The 14,103-nt window shown below is 39.8% G+C and overlaps 1 protein-coding gene and 1 non-coding gene across 2 annotated transcripts in view; one reads left to right on the top strand and one right to left on the bottom strand.

Annotated features, from left to right (window-relative positions):
- The window catches only part of MLH1 (mutL homolog 1), a 48,872-nt gene that overhangs the window by 27,077 nt on the left and 7,692 nt on the right, over window positions 1–14,103 (top strand). The gene's annotated exons all lie outside the window — the stretch shown is intronic.
- TRNAG-UCC (transfer RNA glycine (anticodon UCC)) lies at window positions 6,239–6,311 on the bottom strand. The gene has a single exon. It is a non-coding gene; the product is annotated as a tRNA-Gly (tRNA).

Raw genomic sequence — 14,103 nt, 5'->3', positions numbered from 1 at the left:
CCCGTTCTTTCTTTTCTTCACACTCTGGGCCTTTGTGTGTCTGCATGTGGGGAAGCTATAGGGGGCCTGTTCCCTTGGAAGGCTACACACTTCCTGTGACTAAGGCCTTGCAACTTGCAGACGGCGCTGCCAGTTGGCTTCTGATTTCTGTTTCTGTTAAGATTTGCTCCCGTTGCTCTTTCCCTCTGTTATTGGCCTTCAAGCTGGGAGCTTTTAAAACCATTTTAAATAATTAAGAGGAAGGTGGGCCATGACTTGATTTATTTAGCAGCCTTCCTCACAGTTGCTTAATTGACAGACTCCCTCAGATTTGGAATTTACTGAGTTTTCTTTAAGGATTTGTATTCCTTATGCAAAACAGGCTATTTAAAGTTATAATTTCAATAAATTTCTGAATAGTTGCAAACTATTTTCAGTGCAGTACAAAGCTAACCTGCACCAAGTTTGGTCAGGTTTGGAGTTCATTGATGAAGTGTTGATGAATCTAAATGTTCTGAAATTGTATGTTCATGAGTGCTACCTCATTTAATTCTCGAATAGTCTTGTGAGGGAGGCAGAGCAGATACTGTTATCTCTGTTTTAAAGATAAGAAAATGGAAGATGGAGAGGACAGATTAGTTGGAACATCCCTACAAGGCAAAACTGGCCTGGGTGCCTGCCCTGTGGAGGGTGGGTCGCTACTGGTGTGGCCTGAATCAGAGACGCTAGCCCAGTATTTAGGTGCAAAACTAGGTCAGCTGCTCTAGATCACATGTTGGGATGAGCACAGCGTGTGATCCCTGATCCCTCAGACTGAGGCTGTTTTCAGACATGCAGGGTAGGGTCTTACAGAGGGAGTCCCAGTCCTGGTGTGGGGAGTGGGGTGAGCACTTTGGAGCCAGGAGGACTCTGCTGAAGCCCCTGCCAGCTACACCATTCCGTAGCCACTCAGAAGTCTGTTCACCTTTGTGGGGCCTTTCCCTGCTCTGTGAAATGGTGCTCCTGCTACCGCCCTTACCGGGCTGTTGTGGCGAACACCTGAGACGCCATGTGCCAAGGTGGGAGTGGGGCGCACTGCCTCGGGCTCTGCCCACCGCATCTGTTGATGCGGCCCCAAGCAGGGGTGCTGCTTGTCTCTGAGTTGAATGCCTACGGGGATTTCTCTGAAGCTCAGATCTGGGGAGGCAGGCCAGAGCCTGGCTGTGCCCCCATAGAGCTGTGACCCTGGCCCAGGAAGGAAGTAAGATGCTTTCCTTTAACGACATTCTTAATTGCACTTATTTGTGTGATTATTTCATCGTGGTACCTGGCAGAGTGCCTGGCTCGGGGACTCAGGAGATCTTTGCTGAAGGAGGGATTGGGAGGAGCCGCCTCGGAGGGGAAGCCCTGGAATCTATTTTTGAGGGACGTCAGAGTTGAATGCTCTGTCAGACAACTCTGGAGTCTGTGGATTTACCCAGTCCTCCTGGGTACACTTTCGAGCAACAAATGAGGTTAATTTCCGGCCCAGTATCCTGTCACGTGTTCCGTGGAATTAGGCTTATCCTGGATTAATAATGACTAAGTTACTTATTGCCAGTCACATAATTTTGATCTGTTAAGGAGGATGAGGAATGTCATAAGTTATTTGCTATCGCTTGAATCTGAAAATGTGCTTAACATTTCATCCACAACTTTATTTTCTTGATCTTTGGTGAACAGTCCTGGCCTTAAGTGTACACACTTTTCTGTGGTTTGTCACCACGTGACAGCTTCTTTTGGTTCAACAAGTCAGTTCGGGGGCTTCCCTGGTGGCGCGGTGGTTCAGAATCCACCTGCCAATGCAGGGGACACGGGTTCGAGCCCTGGTCTGGGAAGATCCCACATGCCGCTGAGCAACTAAGCCCACGTGCCACAACTGCTGAGCCTGCGCTGTAGAGCCCGCGCACTGCAACTGCTGAAGCCCCCATGCCACAACTACTGAAGCCCACACGCCTAGAGCCCGTGCTCTGCAACAAGAGAAGCCACCGCAATGAGAAGCCCACGCACCGCAATGAAGAGTAGCCCCCTCTCGCTGCAACTAGAGAAAGCCCATGCGCAGCAATGAAGACCCAATGCAGCCAAAAATAAATGATAATTAATAAAAATAAATATTAAAAAAATCTTGAAAAAAAACCCCAGAAGTCAGTTCAGCAGACATTGCACCACGCCGAGCCCCAAGGCAGAAAATGCATTGAATGCACTCAAACCCCTGTCTTAAAGGAGTCCACACTGTTTGGGGGGGGGGTGTTTGGTAAATTGCAGGCTGTGACATAAGGTAGAATGAGGGACGTTCTGGAACAGAGACAGAGGCCGCGTCACCAGGGTGACCGGGTGACATCTGACTGGAAGGGCTGCTTGATCAGCTCAGGCAGCAGCCAGAGGCCCTGGCGCCGGGGGGCTGCCAGGAAGCAAGCTCCACACGTGGCCCTTAGGAACCAGAGGACAGCTCACCCTTCCTTCAGGTGGCTTTACTTGCTGCTTCTCAGAGAACGTGCTGAGACCCTAGGCTGCCGTTGTGAACTCGGATGTGTGGTTTGGCTTTGAAGCACAAAGGATTTGGTCCTATTTTGCTGCTGGCAGAATGGCAGGGAAACGCCCGCAGACCTCCAGTGCTGTGGGCGTAACTAGGAGAGGAATGAAGCACAGGTTCTAGAGGTCCTGATCGGAGGCCGAAATGGGTGCAAGCAGCCTCACGGAGCCTAGGGAGGAGAAGCCCTGCTTGTCCTCCTTGTCCACCTCCTGCCTGGATGGAGCCCCTGCAGGGAGCCAGCGCCCCCCTCGCGGCCACCTGGCCAGGCTGGGCCTTGGTGGCCTGTGGACGCGTCAGAGCTTTGATGAAAAATCTGTATGGAAAAATCTCTGACCCTTTTTTAGTAAATTACACTGCTTCTCTTTCGTCCAGTGCCTCATTATTCAGGATTATTTGATGTTCTCCAGCTTCTAAGATAATCATTTTCCACCTACGCAGAACATCCTGTAGAGACATTGAGTTTCCAGTGGGAACAGAGGAGAACACTTATTCTAAAAATGAGGAAAATAAGCCTCTTTCTGCGGGGGGGAGCAGAGAGTGTTGCAGAAATTATGTAACAATGTGAGAACTCATGTGTGGTGTCCAAGCTTAGAAAAAAAGTACAGTAAAAATGTGATGTACAGGCTTATGGCTGTCCCCAGACCTTTGCCCTGCTGTCTCCACCCCCTCTCCCCGTTTGTGGTGGTATGTTTACTTCTTCCATTAAATATATATGTATGTACACATACACGCACTCAGATAAATTAGTAGACGCAAAATCATGCTTATGAAACAAGTAGGATCTACAGGAGAAAACAAATGAACGCTAACTTAAAGGAACAGCTCGTTGCCATCACCTGTGCAGCCCTGTGTGCTCTTTCCCTGTCCAGCCCCTTCCCTCCTCCCTTAGGGTAACTGTGACCCTACATTTTGTGATTATTATTTCCTTTCTTTTATTATAGTTTTACCACCCATATTTGTAGCCCTACAAAATTTATTGTTTGTACAAATTTTAAACTTTGTATAAAGGGAATTATATTTTTCTGCAATATATATAAGTATACACATATTCCTAAAATTCATCCGTCTTGCTACGTTCCGGTTTACTTTTTCTGCTTGTAATAGATTCCACTTCCTGACTTTGCCACATGTTTAGTCACTCATTCTGCTATGGAAGGACATGTGGGGGAGTCCAGGGGCGTCACCCCTGCCTCTCAGCCCCCAGCCCCTTTCCTGGACCTGAGCAGATCAGGAGCTTGGCACACTGGCCGGGAAGCTCTGTGCAGGGTAAGACACACACTTAGAGTTACTGCTGGCTTGTAAAGTGACAGCTTGTTTTCCAAACGGGTCGCTAAGTGTGTGGTCCCACCAGCAGTGTGGAGAGTTGCTTTGCTCCACTGTTTCTCCAGTGTTTGATATTGTCAGACTTTTTACCAGTTCGGTGTTTGTGAAATGGTGTCTAACGGTGGTTTTCATTCGTGTTTCCCTGATCACTGATAAAGCTGAGTAGGTGTATTTCCTCTTCTCTTAAGTGCCTGTTCTAGTTTTCTGCTCATGTTTCTGTTGGCTGATTTTAGAAGTTCTTTATATGTTTATTCTAGACAGTAATCAGTTACATGAAAATATCTTCCTTCAGTTTGGGGCTCATGTGGCATTTTTTTATGAATGCTTCCCCCCCCCCCACCATATATATATTTTTAAATTTTTAAATTTTATTATTTTTTAACATTTTATTTTATATTGGAGTATAGTTGATTAACAATGTTATGTTAGTTTCAGGTGTACAGCAAAGTGATTCAGTTATATATATCTAAAGAATAGATATATTTTTCTAGTCTTTTTCAAATTTTTTTCCCATTTTAGGTTATTACAGAGTATTGAGCAGAGTTCCCTGTGCTATACAGTAGGTCCTTATTAGTTATTTATTTTAAATATAGCAGTGTGGGCATGTCAATCCCAAACTCCCAGTCTATCCCTCCCTGCCAAGTTTGTTCTCTAAGTCTGTGAGTCTGTTTCTATTTTTAAAATAAGTTCGTTTGTATCATTTTTTTTAGATTCTGTATATAAGTGATATCATATGATATTTATCTTTCTCTGTCTAACTTCCTTCACTTAGTATGATAATCTATAGTTGCATCCATGTTGCTGCAAATGGCATTATTTCATTCTTTTTAATGGCTGAGTAATATTCCACTGTATGTATGTGCCACATCTTCTTTATGCATTCATCTCTCGATGGACATTTAGGTTGCTTCCATGTCACAGCTACTGTGAATAGTGCTGCTATAAACATTGGGGTGCATGTGTCTTTTTGAACCATGTTTTTCTCCGGATGTATGCCCAGGAGTGGGATCGCTAGATCATATGGTAGATCTGTTTTTGGTTTCTTAAGGAATCTCCATACTGTTTGCCATAGTGGCATGTACCAAGTTACATTCCCACCAGCAGTCTAGGAGGGTTCCCTTTTCTCCACACCCTCTCCAGCATTTGGTATTTGTAGACTTTTTGATGATGGCTATTCTGACTGGTGTGAGGTGATATCTCATTGTAGTTTTGATTTGCATTTCTTTAATAATTAGTGATGTTGAACATCTTTTCATGTGCCTCTTGCCCATCTGTATGTCTTCTTTGAAGAAATGTCTATTTCGGTCTTCTGCCCATTTTTTGATTGGGTTGTTTGTTTGTTTTTTTTTTGATATTGAGCCACATGAGCTGTTTGTAAATTTTGGAGATTAATCCCTTGTCGGTCGCATTGTTTGCAGATATCTTCTCCCATTCTGTGGGTTGTCTTCTCGTTTTGTTTATAGTTTTCTTTGCTGTGCAAAAGCCTTTGAGTTTAATTAGGTCCCACTTGTTTATTTTTGTTTTTATTTCCATTACTCTAGAAGATGTATCAAAAAAGATATTGCTGCGATTTATGTCAGAGTGTTCTGCCTATGTTTTCCTCTAAGAGTTTTATAGTATCCAGTCTTACTCAAAATGGGTTAAAGACCTAAATATATGTCTTCTTTGGCAAAATGTCTATTTAGGTTTTCTGCCCATTTTTTGATTGGGTTGTTTAGTTTTTTTGTTATTGAACTGTATGAGCTGTTTGTATATTTTGGATATTAGGCCTCTTGGTTGCATTGTTTGCAAATATTTTCTCCCTGTTTGTAGCTTACCTTTCTTCTGTTTATGGTTTCCTTTGCTGTGCAAAAACTTCTAAGTTTGATTAGGTCCCATTTGTTTATTTTTGTTTTTATCTCTATTGCCTTGGGAAACTGACCTAAGAAAACATTGGTACGATTTATGTCAGAGTGTTTTGCCTATGAGCTCTTCTAGGAGTTTTATGGTGTCATGTCTTAATGTTTAAGCCTGTAAGCCATTTTGAGTTTATTTTTGTGTATGGTGAGAGGGAGTGTTCTAACTTCATTGATTTACATGCAGCTGTCCAATTTTCCCAGCACCACTTGCTGAAGAGACTGTCTTTTCCCTGTAGTATATGCTTGCTTTTTTTGTCAAAGATTAATTGACCATAGGTGTATGGGTTTATTTCTGGGCTCTCTATTCTGATCCATTGATCCATATGTCTGTTTTTGTCCCAATACCACGCTGTTTTTTTGTTGTTCTGTTTTTATTTATTTATTTGGCTGCACTGGGTGTTTGTTGCAGCACGTGGGATCTTCATTGTGACATGTGGGATCTTTAGTTGTGGCATGTGGGCTCTTGGTTGTGGCAAGCAGGATCTAATTCCCTGACCAGGGATCAAACCTGGGCCCCCTGCATTGGAAGTGCAGAGTCTTAACCACTGGACCACCAGGGAAGTCCCATACCACGCTGTTTTGATTACTGTTGCTTTGTAGTATGTCTGAAGTCTGGGAGGGTTATGCCTCCTGCTTTGTTCTTTTTCTTCAGGATTGCTTTGGCAATTCTGGGTCTTTTATGGTTCCATATGAATTTTATGATTATTTTTTTAGTTCTGTGAAAAATATCATGGGTAATTTGATAGGGATTGCATTAAATCTGTAGATTGTTGTGGGAAGTATGGCTATTTTAACAATATTAATTCTTTCAATCCAAGAGCATGGGATATGTTTCCACTTCTTTGAATCTTCTTCAGTTTCCTTTATTAATGTTTTATAGTTCTCAGTGTATAGGTTTTTCACCTCCTTGGTCAGGTTTATTCCTAAATATTTTATTTTTGGGGGTGTGATTTTGAAAGGTATTGTTTTTTTACATTCTCTTTCTGATATTTCATTGTTAGTGTAAAGAAATGCAACCAATTTCTGTGTGTTAATCTTGTATCCTGCTACCTTGTTGAATTCATTTATCAGTTTTAGTAGTTTTTGTGTGGAGTCTTTAGGGTTTTCTGTATATAGAATCATGTTATCTGCATGTAATGACAATTTTACCTCTTCCCTTCCAATTTGGGTATCTTTTATTTCTTTTTCTCATTTGATTGCAGTGACGAGGTCTTGCAATAGTATGTTGAATAGAAGAGGCGAGAGTGGGCATCCTTGTCTTTTTCCAGGTTTTAGCGGGAAGTCTTTCAGCTTTTCACTGTTTAGTATTATATGGGCTGTGGATTTGTCATAAATAGCTTTTATTATGTTGAGATATGTTTCCTCTATACCCACTTTCATAAGAGTTTTTTTTATCATGAATGGATGTAGAATTTTGTCAAATGCTTTCTCGGCATCTATTGAGATGATCATGTGGTTTTTGTCTTTTCTTTTGTTTCTGTGGTGTATCACATTGATTGATTTGCGAATGTTGAACCATTCTTGTGAACTTGGGATGAATCCCACTTGACTGTGGTGTATGATCTTTTTTATGTGTTGTTGGATTTGGTTTGCTAATATTTTGTTGAGAATTTTTACATCTATATTCATCAAAGATATTGGCCTCTAACTTTCTTTTTTGGTGGTGTCTTTAGTTTTAGTATCATGGGTGATGGTGGCTTCATAGAATGTCTTTGGGAGTGTTCTCATCAATTTTTTGGAAGAGTTTGAGAAGGATCAGTATAAGTTCTTCTTTGTAGGTTTGGTAGAATTTGCCTGTGAAGCCATCTGGTCATGGACTTTCGTTAGTAGTGATTGGTCTGTTCAAATTATCTGTTTCTTCTTGATTCAGTTTTGGTGGGCTGTATGTTTTTAGAAACTTGTCTATTTCTTCTAGGTTGTTGAATTTGTTGGCATGTTCATAGTATTCCCTTATGGTTTTTTGTACTTCTGTGGTGTTGGTTGTTATGTCTCCTTTTTCATTTCTTACCTTGTTTATTTGGGTTCTCTCTCTTTTCTTCTTGGTGAGCCTGGCCAGAGGTTTGTCGATATTGTTTAACCTTTTAAAGAACCAGCTCTTGGTTTTATTGATTTTTTCTATTGTTTTTTTAATCTCTATTTTATTTATTTCCTCTCTGATCTTGAGTATTTCCTTCCTTCTGCTGACTAGGTTTTGTTCTTCTTTTTCTAATTCTTTTAAGTGGTATATTATGTTGTTTATTTGAGATTTTTCTTGTTTTTTGAGGAAGGTCTATATGGCTGTGAACTTCCCTCTGAGAAATGGTTTTGCTGCATCCCATAGATTTTGTATGGTTGTGTTTTTATATTGTCATTCGTCTCAAGGTATTTTTAAATTTTCTTTGATTTCATTATTGACCTGCTGGGTTTTTTTTTAGTAGCATGTTGTTTAGTCTCCATGTCATTGTTTTTATTCACATATTTCTGTGGTTGATTTCTAGTTTCATGCTGTTGTGGTCAGAAAAGATGCTTGAGACAATTTCTATACCCTTAAATTTGTTGAGGCTTGTTTTGTGCCCTAGTATGTGGTCAATCCTAGAGAATGTTCCATATGCACTTGGAAAGAATTTCTTTTTTTTTTTTTTGGATGTAATGTCCTGAAAATACCAATTAAGTCTAATTAACTGTTCTGTTGTATTATTTAGGATCTCTTTTGCCTCACTGATTTTCTGTCCAGAATATCTGTCCATTGATATGAGTGGGATGTTAAAGTTTCCTACTGTTATTGTATTCTTGTCAATTTCTCCCTTTATGTCTTTTAGTATTTGTCTTATGTATTTGGGTACTCCTGTATTAGTTGCATATATGTTGACCTGTATTAGGTGCATATATGAATGTAATAATCCTCTTCTTGTATTAATTCTTTTATTATTACATAGTGTCCTTCTTTATCTTTCTTCATGGCTTTTGTTTTAAAGTCTATCTTGTCTGATATGAATATTACAACCCCTGCTTTCTTTTCATTTCTGTTTGCATGAAATACCTATTTCCATCTCCTCACTTTCAATCTATGTGTGTCCTTTCCTCTAAAGTGGGTCTTTTGTAGGCAGCATATTGTAGGCTCTTGCTTTTTTATCCAATCTGCCACTCTGTCTTTTGATTGAAGTGTTTAGTCCATTGACATTTAAGGTAATTATTGATAGATATGTATTTATTGCCATTTTAAACTTTGTTTTCCCTTTGATTTTATATTTCTTCTTTGTCCCTTTCTTTTTTGTTTTTCCTTTTGTGGTTTGATGATTTTCTTTTGTATTATGCTTATGTTCTCTTCTTTTTGGTTTTTGTGAATCTATTGTATGTTTTTGATTTGTGGTTACCATTTTTCAAGTATATTAACCCCTTCCTATATCTACTTGTCTTAGACTGGTAGTCATATAGGCTCAAACACATTCTAGGGAATGAAAAAAAAATCTGCATTTTCTTTTCTCCCCCACATTTTATGATTTTGATGTCCTTATTTACATCTTCATGTTCATTCTTTTGCTGTTTCATTGTGGTTATTATTAGTTTCACAGAATTTTTTTTTTTTTTTAAATCTGTGTACTGGCTTATTTAGGTGATTTGCTTTCCGATTGTGATTTTCTCTTTCCTATGGATTCTTTTCTATTTAGAGAAAACCTTTCAATATTTCCTTTAGGATAGGTTTAGTATTGCTGTATTCTTTTAGTTTTTGCTTGTCTGAGAAATTCTTTATCCCTCCTTCTATTCTAAATGATAATCTTGCTGGGTAGAGTATCCTAGGTTGCAGATGTTTCCCTTTTAGGACTTTGGATGTATCTTGCCATCCCTTGCCACTCCCTTCTGTCCTGCAGTGTTTCTGTAGAGAAATCAGCTGATAGCCTTATGGGGGTTCTCTTGCCTCCTTTGTTTTTCTCTTGCTGCCTTTAGAATCCTCTCTTTAACTTTTGCCATTTTTATTTATAATATGTCTTGGTGTAGGTCTGTTTGGGTTTACCTTGTTTGGGATCCTCTGTGCTTCCTGTACCTGGATATCTGTTTCCTTCTTTAGGTTTGGGAAGTTTTCAGCCATAATTTCTTCAAATACAGTTTTGATCCCCTTTTCTCTTTCTTCCCCTTCTGGAATCCTTATTATGCATACATTGGCACAATTTATATTATCCCATAGGTCTCTTATGTTGTTTTCATTTTTTTTTTTTTTCATTTGGCTTTCTGTCTGCTGTTCTGATTGGGTCATTTCCATTATTCTATCTTCCTGGTTACTTATTCATTCTTCTGCATTATTTATTCTGCTATTCATTGTCTTTGGTTCAGTTTTCATCTCAGCAAATGAGTTTTCTAATTTTTCTTGGTCCCTCTTTATAGCTTCTAGTTCCTTTTTACAGTACTCTGCATTTCTGTCAATAGCCTTTCTAAATTCCTTCAGTATTTTCATTATCTCCTTTTTGAACTCAGTGTCTATTAGACTGAAGAGGTCTGTTTCATTGTTTGTTATTTCAGGGGAATTCTCTTGGTCTTTTAATTGGGAGTGGTTCCTCTGCTTCTTCATTTTACTTATAGTTCTCTTGCTCTATGAGTTTAGGAGAAACAATTATCTGCTGTGGTCTTGGAGGGCTATTTATATGTGGAAGTGTCCCTGTGTAGCTTGTGTGGGTTTAAGATTTTTGGTGTGAGGGCTGTTTTTAGTCTGGATGCCTGCCACCTCTTTCCTTAGTGTGTGCTGACCGTTACCTCTTGATAGTGGATGTGCAGATGCTGTGGCTGGTGCCTGGTCGTGGAGTTCTCAGTGGCAGTGGCAGCTCACGTGTGCCCCCAGAGCACATGATTAGAATGGAGGTGGCTCGGGACTGCTCCTGGAGTCTGGGAGGGCAAAGTGGGCAGCTCGAGACTGCTCCTGAAGTCCAGGGGGCAGCAGCGACTCGTGACTGCTCCTGGAGCTCGTGTAGGCAGTGTCTTGCTGCCTTAGAGCTCGTGCGAGTAGAAAGGCTGTAATGGTGGTTCCCGCCCCTCCCCTCACGCACTACTGACACAATGGCACCTGGCCTCTAAGGCATCCCAGAGTTCCTCTGCATACACCATCAGGTGTGGTTGTACCAGGCTCCAGCCCCTTCAGGCTGTTTCCGTGCAGCCCATCCCAGTCCTCTCTCTGGGTCTGATCTCTGAAGCCCAAGCTTCCGTACCCAGCCCTCGCTTGTATTGGCAGACAGGTGTCTCAGGCTCGGAAGTGCAGAGCTGTGGTACTGACTGTCTGTGCGTGTCTTTCTCTGTTCTAACTGCTGCAAACTGGTTGCTGTGTTCTTCTCTGAGGCTCTGAAGCTCCCCCTCTGTCCTGGTTGATCTCCCCACCAGTGACAGGACTTCCCAGGGTACAGGAACCTTTCCTCTTTTACAGCTCCATCCCAGGGATGCAGGTCCTGTCCCAATTCCTTTCTCACTTTCTTTTTTATTTATTTATTTATTTGTTTATTTGTTTGTTTGTTTGTTTATTGCCCCACTTGGTTACGTGGAGATTTTCTTGCCCTCTCAGAGGTCTGAGGTCTTCTGCCAGTGTTCAGTAGATATTCTGTGAGAATTGTTCACATGTAGATGTATTTTTGATGTATTTGTGGGAGGAGGTGAGCTTCACGTCCTAGTACTCCGCCATCTTGATCACTCCTCTACCACACATTGGCCTTTTAATCTTATTTAGGAAATTCTTTCTATCTCTGGGATAATTAAATCTATATTCTTATATTATCTCCTAAAATGCTTATACTTAAATCTCTGGTTCACCTGGAATTAATTTTTGGTATATGGTGTTATTGTCACAGTTTCCATGTGACTATCTCATTGTTCCGTATTACGTTGTTACTGTCAGTTTGTTTGGGTTTAGCCAATATTTTCTGCTCATAATTCTTTTCCTCAGACCTTTCATGGTCTGCCCTAAGCACCTCCTTCTGTGGGGCCTGAGATGGCAAGCTGAGTTTTGCTTTGTCTAATCCATCTTTATTTTGGTAAGTTTCTTTGCTGGGTTTAAAATTCCAGATTGGCAATTATTTTTTTCTCAGTGCATTGAAGGTGTTATTTTATCAGTCGTTGGCTTCTATTGTTGCTGTTGAAAATTCAGCTGTCAGTCTTATATTTTACTACTTTGTGGGTAATCTCTCTTTTCTCTCTGAGAGCTTTTAAGATCTCTTTAGTGTCCTGCTTATCTCAGGTGTGGATTTTGTTGGGCTTCCTGGAGCTGAGGTTTGGTGTCTTTCATCACTTCTGGGATATTCTCTGATCTTTTGTCTTGAGAGTCTCCAGCTACTGTCTCTCCCTGTCCCCCGCCCCTTCCGGGATTTACTTACATATTTGTTCTTCTCCATATTGCATAAGCTATCCATCTTTCATATTTTCCATTTCTTTGTCTCTCTGTGCTGCACTTTGGATAATTTTTTTAGATCTACCTTACCATTAATTACCTTGCCAACTTTGTCCACTCTGTTCAGTCTATCTTGATTTTTAATTTGTTATTATATTTTTTAATTTTTTGAAATTTTATTTGGTTTTTTTTGAAATCTCCTTGATCATTTTTAATATAAACTTATTTTTATTAACTTTGGTTTTAATTATTAAGATTGAGTCAGGATAAAATCATTTTCCCCATTGTTTACCATGGTATTTTGACCCCCACCTGTTAGCATATTAAAATACAAAAGACGTTGTATCACATGACCTTGCCAAAGGTGCAGATAGCAACAGTTCTACTTTCTTCCTTTCATATTTTTATGCTGTTTCCTTGCCTCACTACAATGGTTAGGACCCCCAGTACAACGTCAAATAGGATGAGTGAGCATATGGGTGTTAATTATCTTGTTTTCCATTGTGGAAAGAACACATTCAGTATTTCACCATTAAACATGATGTTAGCTGGAGGTTTTTCATAGATGCCCTTTTCAGATTAAGGAAGTTATTTTCTGTTCCTAGTTTGCTGAGAGTTTTTAATTATAAATTGTTGTTGTCTAATACTCTTTCTATATCTAAAATGATCATGTATTTCTCATTCTGTTAATATGGTGAGATTTTCCAAACGCTAAATCACCTTGCTTTCCTGGGCTAATCTCTTCTCGACTGTATTATTCTTTTTTTTTTTTTTAATATATTGCTGGATTTAATTTGCTGATGTTTTGTTTAGGATTTTTGCATCTATGACTGTAAAGGATATTGGTCTAAAATTTTCCTTTTTTCAATGTCTTCTCAGGTTTGGTGTTAGGGTTATGCTAACCTTGTGAGGTAGGAATTATTCTTCCTTTATTTTTTGAAAGAGTTTATGTAAGGTTGGTGTTATTTCTGTTTTCTTTTTCTATTTATTTTTTAAATTGCACTATAGTTGATTTACAATATTGTTAGTTTCAGGTGTACAGCAGTCATTCAGTTACACACACACACACACACACACACACATATATTCTCTTTCAGATTCTTTTCCATTCTAGGTTATTACAAGATATTGAATATAGTTTGCTGTGGTATGCAGTAGGTCCTTGTTGTTTATTTTATATATAGTAGTGTATATCTGTTAATCCCATAATCCTAATTAATCCCCACCTGCTTTCCTCTTTGGTAACCATAAATTTGTTTTCTATGTCTGTGAGTCTGTTTCTGTTTTGTAAATAAATTTATTTGTATTATTTTTTAGATTCCACATGTAAATGATATCACATATTTGTCTTTCCTTGATCACTTTTGATAGTCTCCTGCCACTTATTCAATGTTTTAATATCTCTTAAGCATACTGAACATGCTTATTATTTTATCCTCTTTGCCGATATTTCCAGTCTCTAAAACTTGGCAGATGTGACTCTGATTTCTTCTGGATTCTAATTCTTGGTGTGTAGTTTCTTTGTGTATTTTGTAACTTTTTGACCACTAAGTCCTGGTACTTTATCTGTGAGGAATTATTTGAAGTCTGGGTTGAAGATGAATTTCTCCAGAGAGAATTTGCATTTGATTCTATCAGGAACCTGGAGGAACAGTCAGCCCTGGAATCAGTTTAAACTAAAATCTCCACTTTAAGTTGTCAAGCAGCCTGCTTAGTGTGAATCCTGGCTGCAAAAGAGGGGAAGCGGCCTCCTGTTACAGTCCACATTTTGCACCATTCCTAGGCTTCTGTTTTTCTTTCTCTACACCTCAGAGCCTGCAAAAACTGAAGTTCTTGATACCTGCAGTTCCTCCAGTGTCTTTGGATAAAGCTGGTTTCAGAGCTCTTGTTACTTCTCTGGCTTCCTGCTTTGTCTTGGATTGTGATCTTTGAGTATTCCTAAATCTTTTGGCAATTCCTTGTTGCATTTTGAAAGATTAGTTCTTATTCCTTCTTTGTGTGTACTTTCAGCA

This window comes from Balaenoptera ricei, chromosome 11 (genome assembly GCF_028023285.1).
Source record: "Balaenoptera ricei isolate mBalRic1 chromosome 11, mBalRic1.hap2, whole genome shotgun sequence".
NCBI lineage: Eukaryota > Metazoa > Chordata > Mammalia > Artiodactyla > Balaenopteridae > Balaenoptera > Balaenoptera ricei.
Note: the sequence above shows the minus strand (reverse complement) of the source record. Positions and strands in the feature narration are given on the sequence as shown.